The following is a 12,561-nucleotide window of genomic DNA, read 5'->3' as shown; positions in this document are numbered from 1 at the left end:
GCAGTGAGACAGACCATGCAAGCCCCAGTGGCAGGAAATACCAGAGGGAACCACCATTGTCCCTCTCTGACCCTGCCCCCACATACAGCATCACAAACCAGTGACCTGGGTGGCCCCACCCTGGTGAACAACTAAGGCTTCACTCCTGATACCTAACAGGCATGAACAGATCAAAAATGGCTCAAGAACAACTCACAGCCCCAGAGCCCATAACTCTAAGTGATAAAGAAATAGCCAAACTTTCAGACACACAGTTCAAAACACTGGTGATCAGTATGCTCACAGAACTGGTTGATTTTAGTCACAAATTAGAGCAACATATGAAGGCTAAACTAATTGAAATGAATGGAAATGCACAGGAAACCAATAGTAATGGAAAGGAAACTGGGACTCAAATCAAAGGAGTGGACCAAAAGGAGGAAAAAAGTGACCAAACAGAAAAAGATGAAGAAACAAGAATTCAAAAAAATGAGGAGAGGCTTAGGAACCTCCAGGATATCTTTAAATGCTCCAACATCTGAATTATAGGGGTACCAGAAGGGGAAGAGGAAGAGCAACAAGTGGAAAACTTATTTGAACAAATAATAAAAGAGAATTTCCCCAATCTGGTAAAGAAAATAGACTTCCAGGAAATCCAGGAAGCTCAGAGAGTCCCAAAGAATTTGGACCCAAGAAGGAACACACCAAGGCACATCATAATTACATTAGCCAAGATTAAAATGAAGGAGAGAATCCTAGAAGCAGCAAGAGATAAGGGGACAGTCACCTACAAAGGAGTTCCCATCAGACTGTCAGCAGATTTCTCAAAAGAGACCTTACAGGCAAGAAGGAGTTGGAAAGAAGTATTCTGAGTCATGAAATCCAAAGACTTACACCCAAGATTGATCTATCCAGCAAAGCTTTCATTTAGAATGGAAGGGCAGATCAAGTGCTTCTCAGATAAGATCAAATTCAAGGAGTTCATCATCACCAAGCCCTTATTATATGAAAAATTAAAGGGACTTATCTAAGAAAAAGAAGATAAAAAAGATGAACAGTGAAAGGATAGCAAACTCAGTTATTAAGAACCACCCCTAAAACAAAAGAAAACTAAGAGGACAGGTAAATCAGGAGCAGAAATGAAAGATCCCATGGAGCATTAGCAACAGGGGAGTGGGAGGAAGAGAAGGGGGGAGAAGGTACAGAAAATAAGTAGCATAGCATAGACGGTAGGTAGAAAATAAATAGGGGGGAGGGCAAGAATAGTATGGGAAATATAGAATCAAAGAACTTGAGACACGTGGTCATAAACTAAAGGGGGGAAATGGTGGGGGAGAGGGTGTACAGGGTGGAGGGGAATGAAGGGGGAAATAGAACAACTGTACTGACATAATTAATAAAATATATTTTTAAAAAGAAAACACAAATAAATGAAAACATACTGTGTTCATGTATGGGAAGAATTAACATCATCAAAATGTCCACACTACCCAAAGCAATTTACAGATTCAATGAAATTCCTATTAAAGTACCAACGGCATACTTTGCAGACATAGAACAAAAACTTCAAAAATTTATATGGAACCATAAACGACCCCGCATAGCAGCTGCAATTTTGAGAAAGAAGAACAAAGTAGGAGAGATCACAATACCTGATATCAAACTGTATTACAAGGCCACTGTAATCAAAACGGCCTGGTACTGGCATAAAAACAGGCACACAGACCAATGGAACAGAACAGAGAGACCAGAAATAAACCCAAATCTCTACAGGCAATTAATATTCAGCAAAGGGGGCAGCAACATAAAATAGAGTAAAAATAGCCTCTTCAACAAATGGTGTTGGGAGATCTGGACAGCTACATGCAAAAAAAATGAAACTTGAGCACCAACTTACACCATACACCAAAATAAATTCAAGGTGAATAAAAAACTTAAATATAAGCCGTGACAACATTAAAATCCTAGAGGATGACACTGGAAGGAAAATCTGAGATATTTCAGGCAGCAACATTTTCACTGATAGGTCCCCTAGAGCAAGGGATATAAAGGAAAGAATTAACAAATGGCATCTCATCAAAATAAAAAGTTTCTGCATGGCTAAAGAAAGCAGTATAAGGTAAAAAGAGAACCAACCGTATGGGAAAACATATTTGCTAATGATACCTCAGACAAACGTTTAATATCCGAAATATACAAAGAACTTACATGACTCCACTGTAAGAAGACAAGCAACTTAATTAACAAGTTAGGCAACGCACTTGAACAGACATTTCTCCAAGGAGGACATACAGAGGATCCAGAGACACATGAAAAGATGCTCAATATCACTAGCTATCAGAAAGATGCAAATTAAAACCACAATGAGATACCACTTTACACTGGTCAGAATGGCCATCATAAACAAAGCAACAAACAACAAAGTTGGAGAGGTTGTGGGGAAAAGGGGTCCCTAGTTCACTGTTGGCAGGATTGCAGACTGGTAAGACCATTATGGAAAACAGTAAGGCATTTTCTAAGAAAACTAAAAATCGACCTGCCTTTTGACCCAGCAATTCCACTGCTAGGATTATATCCTAAGAATCCTAAAACATCAATATCAAAGAACCTATGCACCCCAATGTTCATAGCAGCACAATTTACAATAGCCAAGATTTGGAAGCAATCTAGGTGCCCATCAATAAATGAATGGATCCAAAAACGATGGTACATTTACACAATGGAATTCTATGCAGCAGAAAGAAAGAAGGAGCCACTACCCTTTGCAGCAGCATGGATGGAACTGGAAAGCATTATGTTGAGTGAAATAAGCCAGGCGGTGAAAGACAAATACCTTATGATCTCATCTTTAATAGGAAGCTAAACAACAAAACAAACAAGCAAGCAAAATTTAACCAAAGACACTGAAATACAGAACAGGGTGACAGGGACCAGAGGGAAGATGGGAGAGAATTTCAGGGGAGAAAGAGGAAGGATTCATAGGAACAAGTATAAAGGACACATGGACAAAAACTAAGGGGGGTGGAAATGGGAGGGAGGTGGGGATCAATGGGGAGGTAGGTTGGGATGGGAGTAAAAACCAGAAAACTGTACTTGAACAATAATGAAATTTAAACATGCTTAAAAAAAAACACATCCAGATAAATAAATAAATAAATAAATAAATACTGCACAGCCATAAGAAACAAGATGAATCTGAAAGTGCTGCTAAAAAAAAAAGAAAAGAAAAAGAAAGAAAAGCACCCCAATTTAATCCCCTGGGATTATCCAAGATGAAGAGGAACCAATTAAGAGCACATGGGGTCTCCAAATCCTAGCCACAGAATGGTACTGGTCCCTGGCCTACTAGAAACTGAGCTGCACAGCAGGAGGTGAGTGGCAGGTGAGCCTACAGAGCCTGGCTCACATTACCACCTGAGCTCCATCTTCCCCCATCACCTGTCCCAAAATTGTCTTCAATGAAACTGGTCCCTGGTGCCAAAATTTTGGGGATCACTGATATAAAAGACAAAACTTAAAGGAAGCAAGCCACCAAGAGTGAGTCAGCAGAAATAAAAAATAAGTTTCCAACCATCCAAGGACTTTAAATATTATGATTACCAAACATAAACTTTTAAAATTAGTTCAAGCAATAAAAGATAAAACATGTCAAGCAAAAAGAGATTATGAAAATGGTACTGCATTATTTGGAAAATATAATTTACTTTTTTTGAATAGTTTTAGATTTACAGAAAAATTATGAAGACAGTAGCCTCCTTTTAGCCTCTACACCTGAGTTTCCCGGATTATTACACCCTAGAGTGGTGTGCTGTATTTGTCTTAATTAATGAACCAATATCAACACATGAGTAACTAAAGTCCATCATTTATTCAGACTAGACAAATCTTAAAGAGAGAATCAGTTCACTTTAATATAAATCTGAAAAATGATTTAAAAGGAGTGCTAAAATAAATAGAAAATGCCAAAGAGGCTAAAGACATGAAGAATAAAAATGAGATGTGACATATATTGTCTACTCATAGTCCCAGAAAATGAAGAAAGAGAAGGTCAAACTAAGAGAGAAAATGAATTAACTTTCTGGAACCAATGACAGACATTTACCCACAATTCTAAGAAATACAACATATATAAGAGGCTGTAGAAAAAAAGAAATTCATACCTGTGACACACAGCACTGAGACTGCAGGATACCAAAGCAGAGACCATGTTAAAACCAGCCAGAATAAGGGAGTAAAATGACAGCAGAGTCTCAACAGGGACAGTGGAAATAAAGAAGGTAGGACAAGCATCTACAAAGGACTAAGGCAAAATGGTTCTACCACTAAACTCTGGGGAACACAGAAGGCATTAAGACATTGCCAGATAAGCCAAAAGCAAAGACCTTTACTTCATGACAATCTAAGAGACGTTTCATAAAATAGTAGAATCCACACACCCATATCCTTTCCACAGGAAGATGATCTGAGAGGCAAGGAAAGAATAGTACCATACAAGTAAATCTAAATAAACATTGTCTGAATTAAGTAACTATAAACAATCTTATTATGATATTTAAACAAAAACACTTTTCAGTATTAAAATGTAGAACAAAGTTACAGAAAAGATACAGTACAGAAAGGACAGGGAGAAAGGAAAGGAGTGAAGGTGTAAATCCATGCATTGTTCAACATATGATTATGATCCACTTAACCTTAGACTGTAGCACTATCAGAAGGACAATCATAAAAGCAACAAGAGGGAATAATTTTCAAACAGAATAGAAGAGAAGACAATAAGAAATCAACTCAATCAATTACATAAAAAAGGCTAGAAAAAAAAGAAATAACCAGGACTATCAAAATGCACAAAGTAAGAGAGTCCATATATAGAAATAATTAGAACACATGTATATGGACAAATTCAGGAGGTAAGAGACACAAAAGAAAAATACTGATAGAATGAAACAAATATATAAAAAGTGACATACCAGGCAAATATAAATTTTAAAAAGCTGGGATTAGTTATAACAGCAAATACCATTATTAAAGAAAACAAAGGGAATGGTACGAGGTTCAATTCAGTAAGTAGATACAAAACTCTAAGTTTGCACACTTAATAAAGGCTAACTTTGTGTTCTGCTCCTGCCCACCTGCTCCAACATATAGCAGCCTCAGCAAAAAAGACAACTATGTTCCTAACAGATTTCCAGCTGAGGATGGTCACACTGGTAGAGGAAGCATCCACGTGCCAAACCAGTCAGCTGGATGGATACAAGATGAACTGGAAGATGTTTTAACCAGCTGGCACAATAACAACAACATGCATATGGTAGCTCCAACTACTCACTGCATCCTGCCTACTGCTCCATGGGCTGCCTGGGAACTCAGTGACTGACTGGAGTTATCTTCCCAAATTGCTACCCTACATGACGCTTCTAGGGAACCCAACTTGTGATGTGACATAAATCTCCACCAAGGAATTCTTTGGAGGATTAAATATTGGTGCAGTGCATTTATCATGCGATCCAAGCACTCCAGAGAACCTGAAAGGTTCAAATGATGCTGGGTTTGAGAACCCAGATTCCCTGCTCAGTGTTCTGAGCTTCATGAAGAGAATCTAGGTAACAGAATTCCCATGGACATGGCTGATCAAACACAGGATAAGGACAAGAATAACTAAATATTCTTTTGACTGAAAAAGAAATCAGGATTCTGACAAAACGGATAGACTGTGGGAATTGTACTGCCACAGACAGCTCTGATGAGTATGCACCTAGGAGAGGTGACTACAGTTTTGAAGGCAAACATGGTGATAGTTATGGAGGCCAAGACTGCTGTGATGACTGAGGCTGCAGAGGCTATGGCAGAGGCAAAGACTCCAGGACACGCAGTGGCAGATGTATGTGTGGTAGTGGTACTATGGAGCTGATAACTACAGAAGAAGCAGACAGCTGAAGATCAATACAACAGATGGGTCCTTCAGTCATGGATGATCACAGGTTGATGACAGAGGTCCTTCTCAAAGACCCAAATTTAATCAAGCCTCAGCGTACTACTAAGGAAGATGACTCCTCCTCTTGTGCCTCCCAGTCTAGCCAAGTGGCTTGTCCCTGGAGGGGCAAAGCCTGTTGACCCCGCTGTGGGACAAGAGGAACCACAAGAGCAGCTACCAAAGGAACAGGAGAAATCCATCCTTATCTACGGGAATCAAAAACTAGAATGACTGAAACTGCAAGGTGAAGACACTCAGGAACAGGAATGGTCAAGGACACAAGTAAGTCATCTCAGATTGGGACCTCAGCCTTGTGTCAGAAGTCAGAAAAGGATGCTCAAAAGAGAAAGAGTGAGAAGTCTATGGAAGATGAAACCCTCAGTAATGCAGAAGACTGGGACTCTTCAACTCTAAGCCCCCCAGACCTGATCAGCTGCTAATGGTAATGCTGGCCTCTATATCACAGGAGGATGTGTGGGTGAAGTACTCATCTTTCTGCTTGATGTCAGAGCAATGATCCACTAAGAGTGATGGAGAAGTGGCTTGCTGCAGCTCAATGATTTCAGGAAGGATCAACCAGGAAAGATGCAAATCAAGTAGATGGGTGAGTGTCACAAAAGTGGGGGTCCCATGGTCCACGAAGTGGAGGGAACAAAGACTATGGAGGGAGTCTGAAAGAAGGAATGGCAAGGAGGATCAAGACTGTAAATCTGGCCCTGGCTGGTGTAGCTCAGTGGATTGAGCGCGGGCCTGCGAACCAGACAATCGTGGTTCGATTCCCAGTCAGGGCACATACTGGGGTTGCAGGCCAGTTCCCTGCAGGCCAGTTCCCAGCAGGGGATGCGTGAAAGGCAACCATACATTGATGTTTCTCTCTCTCTCTCCTTCCCTTCCCCTCTGAAGATAAATAAATAAATCTTTAAAAAAAAAAAAAAAAAAGACTGTAAATCTGTACCTGAGCCAAATAAACCTGAAATATCCAGCCTTTAAGAAGTATGCTACTCTCTAAGCTGATGGTGAAGACCAACACAAGGGGAAAGATTATACAGAATACACTTCTACAGCCTGTGCTTTCTCCAAGTCTTTCTCTGCCCTGGAATATTCGTGGGCAAATCAAGTCTCTGTCCAGACATTTACTGGGGAGGGAAAAAAAAGCCTTAAAAAAAACTGTTAGAACTACAGGAAGAAATGGACAAATTGGCCACTGTCATGGGCAATTTCAACACACTCCAATTTTTCGTAGATCAAGTGGACCAGAAAAATAATTATGAACAAGTAAAATTTAATGAACACACACAGAATCTTATATCTATTAGAAATAAACCTTCTTCACAAGCATACATGAGACATACAGAAAAACAATACACACAATATGAAACAAAAATCACACTGGATTTCAAATATATAGCATGTTGTTCCCAGTCTCTGACCCTAATACAATTAAGTTAAAATTCAAAAATAAAACATAAATTTTTAGATCTGTACTCAGAAAACTATAGAACACTAAAGAAAGAAATTAAGGAAGATACAAATACATGGAAGCACATACCATGTTCATAGATTGGAAGAATTAACATCATTAAAATGCCCATACTACCCAAAGCAATGTGAAGATTCAACACAATTCCTATCAAGATTTCAATGACATATTTCACAAAAGTAGAACAAATATTTCAAGAATGTCTATGGAACCAAAAAAGACCTGAATAACCTCAGCAATCTTAAGAAAGAAGAACAAAGTAGGAGGGATCATAATACCTGATATCAAACTACACTATAAGGCTACGGTAATCAAAACAAAGCCCAGCAATAAATCCATGTCTCTATGGTCAATTAATATTTAACAAAGGGAGCATGAGATACAATAGAATAAAAATAGCCTCTTCGATAAATGGTGTTGGGAGAACTGGACTGGTACATGCAAAAAAAAAAAAAAAAAAAATGAAACTAGACCACCAACTTATACCACATACCAGAATAAATTCAAAATGGATAAAAGACTTAAATATAAGCCATGACACCACAGAAGTCCTAAGGAATACACAGGCAATAAAATTTCAGATATCTCACATAGCAATATTCTTGCTAATATATCTCCCAGGGCAAGAGAAATAAAGGAAAGAATTAAAAAATGGGACTATACTGAATTAAAAAGCTTCTTCATGGCTAAATAAACCATCATCAAAATGAAAAGGGAAGTGATTATATGGGAGAACATATTCTCCAATGATATATCAGACAAAAGTTTGATCTCCAAAATGTATAAAGAACTCATACAACTCAACATCTAAGAAGACAACAAAATTAAAAAGTAGACAAAGGGCCTGGATAGACACTTCTCCAAGGAGAACATACAGAGGGCCCATAGACATGAAAAGATGCTCAATGTCACTAGCCATCAAAGACACAAATTAAAACCACAATGAGATATCAGAAAGGCCATCATTAACAAATCGACAAACAAGTGATGGCAAGGATGTGGGGAAAAGGGAAATCCAGTGCACTGTTGGTGGGAATGCAGACTGGTGCAGCCACTGTGGAAAACAGTATGGAAATTCCTCAAAAAACTAAAAATGGAACTGTCTTTTGACCCAGCGATTCCACTGCTGAGAATATACCCTAAGAATCCTGAAACACCAATTCAAGATAATTTATGCACCCCTATGTTCATAATAGCACTATTTACAATAGCCAAGTGCTGGAAGCAAACTGTGCCCATCAGTAAATGAATGGATCAAAAAACTGTGGCACATTTACACAATGGAATACTATGCAGCAGAAAGGAAGAAGGAACTACCTTTTGTGACAGCATGGGTGGAAATGGAGAATATTATGCTAAGCAAAATAAGCCAGTCAATGACAGACAAATGCCGTATGATCTTCACCTATAAAAGGAACCTAATGAACAAAAATAAACTAGTGAGCAAAACAGAACCAGAGGCATGGAAACATAGGATAGACTGACAACAACCAGGGAGGGGTAGGAGTAGGGAGATAATGGTGGAAAGAAAGGGAAGGTACTAGCCAAAAAACAGCTATGAATGACCCATGGACATGGATAACAGTGTTGGGATTGACTGTGGGAGTGAGCTCAGGAGGGCAAAGGGGTTAAAATTTGGGCGACTATAATAAAATAATGATAATTTTTTTTTAAAAAGACTAAAGACATTATATACATTTAATTCTAAAAATTTAAATCTAGATGTTATAAAAGAAAAATAAATCATTGACATAAATCAACAAAGGTTGCTGTGGGGTATCAAGTAATTACTCTGAAAATTAATAAAATAGATAAATATTTATTCTGTTTTCCTTTATGAATTGTATCTCAGGGTTACCTCACAAGGGAAATTCAAAATAAAAGAGAAAAGGACAGAATTAGAAAATCACAAATTTAGAACTCAATAAAATATGGGTCAAAATTATGATTTAATAAATATTAAAAACATTCATTAAGCAAAAAATTGGGAAATTTTTATTTTATTATTTTATAATTTCCTGATTTCAATATGTACATAATTTAGATTTGGTAATCATTTCCACATACAGTCAGGCTTATAGAAGAATTTCAAATATCAAGGTGGGAAATTTTTATTTTATTTTTTTCTTTTTAAAAAATTTTATTTAGTTATTTTTCAAGTATAGTTGTTTGTCTATTTCTCCCATCCCACCCCCCCACCCCGTGCTCCCCACCTCCCTCCCATTTCCACCCCCCTTAGTTCTCGTCCCTGTGTCCTTCCTATTTGTTCCTCCAAATCCCTCCCCTTTTTTCCCCTTAAACTCCCTCCCCTCTCCCCTTTGGTCACTGTCCCCTTGTTCTCTATTTCAGTGTCTTTGTTTTTATTCTGCTTTCTTGTTTGTTTTGTTGTTTAGCTTCCTGTTAAAGGTGAGATCATAAGGTATTTGTCTGTCAACACCTGGCCTATTTCACTCAATCAAGTAATCATGCTGACACTATCTGAATCCACAGATCAGACTGAGCATCACTAAGATAACCAGTTAACATGTGCCTCACAATTTGATGCAAGTGACAGTAGTCAGAACCACCTATGAATTTTTGCCTAAAAGAAAATACTAAGAGTGAACCTGAACTAATAAAGATTATTTATTTTTTTTAAAGATAAATTTAAAATATATAAATAGGAAAGAAAAAATATTTGTAAATATTTCATGGGTCATAAAAAACGTACTGGACATTTCTTTAAAAAAGTCTAGGAACTGCCTAGTGTGGTTCAGTTAGTTGGAGCATTGTCCCATAAATCAGAAATTCACATTTTCAATTTCCATTCAGGGCACATGCCTAGGTTGTGGGTTTGATTCCTAGTCAGGGCACATATGAGAAGCAACCAGTTGATGTTTTTCTTTCACATTAATGTTTCTCTCCTGCTCTCTCCCTCCCTTCTCTCTCTAAAGTCAGTAAGTATGTCCTCAGGTGAGGATTGAAAAGAAAACCATACTGGGAACTGGATAACAAAGATATCACATACAAAAAATTGTGGGATGTATTAAAAATTATACTTATAGGTAAATCTACAGCCTTAAATAATACTTACTGTAGGAAAAGAAGGTTGAAAATTAATGTGTGAATAGGCCAATCTGTTAGGGTGACAACACAGTAGGCAAATGGGTAACAATCTGAACAGGAATTATACAGACAAGGAAACTTGTAAGGCCAATGAGTATATGAAAAAAAGTAGAATGTCATGATTCATCAGAGAAATACAAGTTAAGATCACACAAGATGACATTTTTAAACTCACCAGAATAGTAAAAACTAGAAGTGTTGAGAGTACCAAATAATGGCCCAAAAAGTGGCAAAGCAGAGTCTCTTACACATTGGTACCAAGTGTTTAAATTGGTAAAATCTTGCCGGTAGATATACCATGTGGCACTGTCATGTGCAGATGAACATTTGCAAGTCCTTCAAAGAGCAATTATAGATATACGCTGTAAAAATTTTTGTACCTATCTGCCCCAATTATAAGCACTCTTAGTAAAAAGAAACACAAAAATCAGACACGTAATAGAACATTGTGCAGCAGTGGAGATGACTGACTAGAGCTTTGGCATCAATACAAATAGATCTCAGGAACATATAACAGTGAAGGAAAAAGAAAAACGAATAGGGGTTCTAAGTATTAACACTGCTTCTCACTCAGTCCCACCTCCAACATTTAACATTCTATACTGAGGCCATCAAGAAATGCTTCCAACTCATAAAGAAAGAAATGAATTCTTTTGGTGGTTGTCATGACCCATGTTTTCTTCTGCATTTTCTTTGAAAAATGCTATGATTCCATGATTTAAAAAAAATCCAGAAACATGGGGCACTGTGGATCCTGAGTCTCAAAAGCTATATAACCAATAAACACTGAATGAAGGCCACTGAAGAATTGCTGAGGTTAAAGAGAACCAATCACATGAAAAGCTGTCACCATGAATCTAACTAAACATTTCTGCACAAACTAAAGAAGCCAGTGTATGGAAATGTTTCTGCTACATTTCCACAGTGTGTAGGAGTTTTATTTTGTGGTACTGTAATATCCACACAGTCAAAAAGTAATTCTCCATCACTATTTTCTTACTGTAAATTTGACTGTGCATACTGAGATTTCCCTATGTATTCTTTTATGATGCTTTAATGTTTTCTTGGAATTGTACAAACATTTATAAATTAGATTGTCCTCTATAATAAAATACCACTTGTGCAAGTTTTAAAAAGCATATAAACAAAAATTATTAAACTCAAAACAAAGAAATACATTTGTGATGATACTATTTTTAAAAGAGGAGATTTAAAAAAACAAATTCAGAATAGCAGTTACTTCAGGGTTGAGGAAAGACAGGAACATCAGGCTACAGAAGTGCTCCATTAACTAACTGTTGGTATTGACCTAGTTTGTAAGTTGAGTGGTTAGTACCTAAATCCTTGTTTTCATTAACTTTCATGTTACATATAAACTGAAATGTTCAAATTACAGAACTTTTAAAAAGTTAAAGAATGCACAGAATGCAAAGAACGGGAAAGCATGGATTAGTAACTTGTTAGGTGTGATGGGGAGGGGTCTGTCTGTAGCCTGTGAAGGGTAGCAAGGAAAAGCACGGCTTTCAAGGATGACGTGAACTTAGTCTGCCAAGGAAAGACACTCCTTCCTCTATATAGTAGCATATGAGGACTGAAGAATAAGTGAATATATTAATTCATGTGGAAGTAGACTAAAAGAAAATTGAGGGACTTTATTACTGAATTACATAGAAAGGTAATTGCTGAGCATAAAAAAGACAAACAGGCACATGATTAGTTATTTGAGAAGAACTGTGAAGTTTAAAACACTATGTAGACTGGGAAAAAGTGACAATGAGGTAAAATATTGTACTGCCTCTATCCCCAGATTCCCAACCCCAAGCTATTTCTTCCTTTGTTCTATGTCAATAAATCCTCCAACTCAACAGTGTACATCTCTACTTGTAACTGCCATTTTAAACTGCAAAACATGATTCAAAAATGGTACCATCTTGCCTTAAAATAGAAGATACAAAGCAAATAAAATGATCAATTTCAACAAACAGTTCCCACACTTTAATAACATAAAGTATGTGGCACTTAAAAT

At 37.4% G+C, this 12,561-nt stretch overlaps 1 protein-coding gene across 17 annotated transcripts in view; it reads right to left on the bottom strand.

Moving 5' to 3' along the window:
- Positions 1–12,561, bottom strand: part of WWP1 (WW domain containing E3 ubiquitin protein ligase 1) — a 141,336-nt gene that overhangs the window by 107,045 nt on the left and 21,730 nt on the right. The window contains exon 5 of one of the 17 annotated variants that reach the window (XM_037141389.2): positions 10,711–10,871. The exons of the other annotated variants lie outside the window; for them this stretch is intronic. The gene's annotated coding sequence lies outside the window, so the exon portion shown is untranslated. The remainder of the gene's footprint in view (positions 1–10,710; positions 10,872–12,561) is intronic. 17 annotated transcript variants of the gene reach the window in all.

The sequence above is a fragment of the Artibeus jamaicensis genome, unplaced genomic scaffold, assembly GCF_021234435.1.
Source record: "Artibeus jamaicensis isolate MK-2021 breed Jamaican fruit bat unplaced genomic scaffold, CSHL_Jam_final scaffold_916, whole genome shotgun sequence".
NCBI classification, from domain to species: Eukaryota; Metazoa; Chordata; class Mammalia; order Chiroptera; family Phyllostomidae; genus Artibeus; species Artibeus jamaicensis.
Note: the sequence above shows the minus strand (reverse complement) of the source record. Positions and strands in the feature narration are given on the sequence as shown.